Here is a 5,000-nt window from a genome sequence, read left to right as displayed (position 1 = left end):
TTCAGATAATACAAATTATACATTAAACCAAGATGGCAGACACCGGTCCATTTACAGTGGAAGAGAGGCTGGGAGCAGTGGTGTGGTACCACGAGAGGAGAAATACAAACAAGACGATGGAATCGCATACAGATGCACTCGATGTCTGATGAGGTATTGTCATTGTAAAAACTGTAATAATTTATTATAAATCCTGTTATTATGAATTGCTATTATTACTGCAATATGTTATTACTCCTGGGGCTAATGGCTCACCCTGGTAGATGGAATAAACAAATCTTGTATGAGCAGCTAAGACCATATCATGGGACTTCAGACTCACCCTGTGGAGAGACCTTGGTATGCTGGTAGCTCAGCGACACCTTGATGTGCTGGTACTGCAGAGCAGGCATTGATGTGCTGATCCTCCTGAGAGGACATTTGTGTGCTGTTACTCAAGAGACAACATAGTGTGCTGTTACTCCAGAGCAGGTATTGGCATGCTAGTCTCCCAGAGTGGACATCAGTGTGCTGTCCTCCTTTAAGGGATATCGTGTGAAGGCTCCTCATCAAAAGGGGACAGTGTGTAAGTACTCCAGAGGGGACATTGTTGTGCTGGTACTCCAGAGGGGACATCGGTGGGCTGCGGGTTATGTGCTGTCTTTCCTTAGGGGATAGTGTGCAGGTTCTCCAGGCATTGATGTTCTGACACTTCAGAGGGGATGTGAGTGTTGTATGTGCTGCAATCATTCAGGGACAGTGTACAGAACCTTCGTCCACAAGGGACAGTATGATTCATACCATAGTGAACATGCTGCAGGTTATCCATGGAGTACAATGGGGGCATCAGAGAGGTTATATGCAAGAATTAGGTGAACTGAGTCCAGGGGTGGGATGAGTTGTAGTCACACAGGAAGATGATGTTTGTTGATCCGTGAAAGTTTCTTTAATATAACTTGCAAGGCAATGTGACCTCTCCTTGGCTTTTTTCATAAGATCTTGGCTATTCATTGTTCACCTTGGCGTCTTGGTTTTCTGTAGGTTTTCTTGGCGTATAGGTTTTCTATTATCATCGCTTTTCCAAAACCTTGTGAATTCTTGGCTTTTTTCATTGGCTCACCTTGGCATTTATGAAAATGAGGAGTGGTCACACTGTTGCAGGGTGGCTCATCTGGCACATTGTGGCAGTGAAGGAGGAAGTTGATGTTCTTGGGTGGATTGGATAAGCTCTGCTTTACCCAGGAAATTACACTTTGCTGTAAAAAATTTTATGGCTAGCTGTAAAGATCAGGTTGGAATGTGAATGTTTGATGAAATTTCCTGTTTGTATCAGCTATTCTCTTCCGTTGCACAAAGAAGGGCTGCAGGTCATCACGACCTACAGACAGACCTCCCATTCATGGTGTGCTTGCATTTCCTGTACATGCCAGAAAAATACCAGGCCTGCCGTGTTGTAGTTGAATATAACTACTGCCATTCGAATTTTGATGTTGGGTGTGGAATTACATAACAATTATACCAATAGACCAGATGAATGAAAATTGTGATATCCCTCAAACTTTGCCCTTATGCCACAATTTATACTGTCTAATTTGCATCTTGGTGTTCAACATTAATTTGGACTACTACTATTACTACTACTACGAGATAATTTGGTTTAACGGAAAAACTCTCTTATCGTTGGTGGTGGCTGCAATGGTTGTATACACTGTATATGTGCATTTATCTACAATGAATGCAAATCTTACATCCAGTGTGTGCATGTAGTGTGTGCATGTAGTGTATGCCTGTATTGGTACCATATTTGCATGGGGTAAATGCACTTAATGTATACATGTTAGTTGTGCTTGTACTGAATAATGTAATGTGTATGCATGCCTGCACTGTGTACGTTAGGTCCGAGACCATGGCATGTTTGATCTGGCCCACGTGATGATATTTTGTACAGTATTTTATGTTATTACGAGCAGAGGTGCCCAGCATTGCCCTCTCCTCCCACCCCTTCCCCTTCGTCCTCCCATCCCTTCTCCTCCCTCATTACATCCCTTCCCCTGCCTCCTCCAACCCACCCCATCTATCTGGACTCACACCCCACTTCTTCCCCTCCCTCCACCAACCCCCCCTTCCCCTGCCCCTCCCCCCTGATTTGGGAAGGTTGGCTTTGGGGCTTCCCACCCTCTGGAGACTTGCACAGTGCAAAAATGCAAGTTATCTCCACAGCTGACTTGTAATACCCTCTGCCACCACTACCGGCTGAAAACTGAAAACAATTTTTCCTCTGAAAAAAAAAAAAACAGATGAAAACCATTACATTTTGCACAAGGAACCAAATTCATGCGAAAACGGTCTTATTTGCCAAAAACAAGGCTTTTTCGCAACACATTTAGTTGTTCTGACCTCGTTTTTGTTGGAAATCACAGCTTTAATGCTGAAACATGTGTTTTTCTTGAAAGAGTATGTTTTAGCTTGTTATCAGCAAAACTATACATTTTGCACAAGAAACCTTCCATCCATGTAAAAACGGTCTTATTTGACTAAAATAAGCCTTTTTCACAACACATTAAATTGGTGTGACCCCATTTTTTGTTGTAAATTACTACTATATTGCAGAAACGCGTGTTTTTTTTCTTGAAATCGGTGTGTATTTTTGATTGTACTAAAGAAAAGAATAAATTTTACACAAGAAACCTTATTCATGAAAAAAATAGTGCAATTTCCCTCATACAAGCTTTATTAACAACACATTTCCTCGTTCTGACCCCATTTTTTTTGTTTCCAATCACTATTCTCTTGCAGAAACACGTTTTTTTCCCCCATGGAATTGTGTGTATTTTAGTGCATTCTAAGCAAAACAATACATTTTGCACAAGAAACCTTGGCCATGCAAAAATGATCATATTTGCCTAAAACAAGCGTTTTTAAGACAGTAGCTTGTTATGACTCCGTTTTTTTGCTCCAGATCACCATTATATTGCAGAAACGTGTATTTGCCATCACATCAAAATTAGTTAAAGGTCAAGGCCATCCAAAACTTGTAAAACACCTATACGGCTGCAATTACATAATGTATCAGCTAAATTTGTCATGCGTAACAATAATTTAAAACATACAATAAGTCAAATTTTCAAAATCACCAAACTGCTGCTTCCATGGAAACTCTTGTTTATTTGAATTTTGCAAGTATCATGCTATGCACTTGTTTGTTTTTTGTTTGATGATCCTCCTTGAGCCGTTCGGCCCATAAAGTTGCTGAGGCAGTTTCATTCGCTAAGGGTTACAATCTTGGAGGGGTCATCACTCTGACAGATGATACTCAACTAAGCGTGCAGGAATTAGTCATTTGTTCAGGCAATAGCTCACCTATTTTTCATGAAGGACACCATGGGATCTTTAAGGTCCACCAACTAATGCCAGCAGACGGGACGCCCAGTTTAACATCAATCCGAGTGATGGCACCCACATTGATACTTTGCCCAGTGAAACACCAGAGTGACAGTTTACAGTTGGGCCGGTATTCCAACCCAGGCTCGACAGCTCAGAAACATGACTTTTCTCCTTCAGCATCTCTGCTTGGGAAATGTTTAACTCCAATCTATTCTGTGATTTCTTGCATGGTTTCACGAGCGGATGCGAACCCAGTGTCTTTGAAATCTTGCAGAAATTTGACAACTGCACCGATTTCCCTATTTAGGGCCTGTATTCCAACAGCCTCCATTCTGGAAGAGTTTGCTTGCACGATTCATGTGAAACAAAACTTTGCATCACACAACTAAGTGCCCTGGCAAAATCTGCCTTGCAAGGCTTCTGGCCTCTGCAGCTGTCATGCTCTCATCATTTGCTGTCTGAATGATCCACCAATCTTTCCAGGGCACAGTGCACATCTTGTAAATTATATCGCAGCACTTTAACGGCGTCAATGCGAGATTTCCAGCAAGTGGCTGTCAGGGGTTTGACCGTAAGCCCCATGACATTGTCTTTGAGTATGGAACACCATTGCGTCAAAGAGCTAACGAAACCAAAAATTCGCTGCAAAACACTGAAAAACGTCAGACACAGATTCCTTTTTACTTCACATAACCTCAAATCTGGTTGTACACTTTCACAAAGAACTAAAATATAGCTTGAAAACATATGGGTTTAATTTACGAAAGGTGTTTAAGAGTTAAACACGAATATAATTGCTAATCGTGTGATGATCACCCGTTCAAAGTTAATCGCTGATCGCTGAAGAGTGATTACACTGGGCTGCATTTGAAATATTTTTTTCAGAGGTCTAGGTTTTCTTAATGGCCCTTATATGTTTTTTTGCATGCTGAATTCAGAAATGTATCTAATTTCGCTCAATCAGGTCAAGTTTTTAATGCTATCTCAATTTTAAGGAAAAAAATAATAAAATTTTTTTTTTTTTAATTAGCCTTTTTTAAATTCAAAATCAGACTTACATTGACAGAAAATGTACAAACTATACATATAATGACACACAAGTACACTTAATGTGGAAGAAAGTGCCTTCTCAATTACTTTCATTTCAATTTCAGGAAAATATAGATAAATTGTTGTTTCTGGCAACACCCAACTTCAGTCGCTCCAGCAGTCGCTGTTTTCCTTCGTCTTTTTAATGTTGAATTTCACATTAACGGTACTTGTGCGTCATTTTATATATAGTTTGTACATTTTCTGTCAATATAAGTCTGATTTTGAATTGAAAAAATGCTAATTAAAAAAACAAAAATTTTGATTTTTTTTTTCCTTAAAATTGAGATAGTTCCAAAATTGACACCTAAAAACTTGACCTGATTGAGCGAAATGAGATACATTTCTAAATTCAGCATGCAAAAAGCATATAAGAACCGTTGAGAAAACCTAGACCTCTAAAATGACGCAGACCAGTGTTATCTATTGCGGATCAAAACCTGGTGACAAGTGTTTAAATAACAACGAAACTACATGGAGGCATGTTTTAGAGTGTGTTTAAAGCCTTGAAGCAAGCATTGCAAGGTTTATAATTGGTAGTTTACACG

At 39.9% G+C, this 5,000-nt stretch overlaps 1 protein-coding gene and 1 long non-coding RNA gene across 7 annotated transcripts in view; one reads left to right on the top strand and one right to left on the bottom strand.

The window, feature by feature from the left end:
• The window catches only part of LOC147026530 (uncharacterized), a 255,794-nt gene that overhangs the window by 23,722 nt on the left and 227,072 nt on the right, over positions 1-5,000 (top strand). For both annotated transcript variants that reach the window (XR_015058383.1, XR_015058384.1), the window contains exon 2: positions 6-153. This is a non-coding gene — a long non-coding RNA (uncharacterized LOC147026530). The remainder of the gene's footprint in view (positions 1-5; positions 154-5,000) is intronic.
• Positions 1-5,000, bottom strand: part of LOC147026532 (CCN family member 1-like) — a 38,490-nt gene that overhangs the window by 28,056 nt on the left and 5,434 nt on the right. The gene's annotated exons all lie outside the window — the stretch shown is intronic.

The sequence above is a fragment of the Eptatretus burgeri genome, chromosome 5 (assembly GCF_056783735.1).
Source record: "Eptatretus burgeri isolate ZD-2024b chromosome 5, Ebu_testis_v1, whole genome shotgun sequence".
Taxonomy (NCBI): domain Eukaryota; kingdom Metazoa; phylum Chordata; class Myxini; order Myxiniformes; family Myxinidae; genus Eptatretus; species Eptatretus burgeri.
This window is presented reverse-complemented; position numbering and strand designations above follow the sequence as displayed.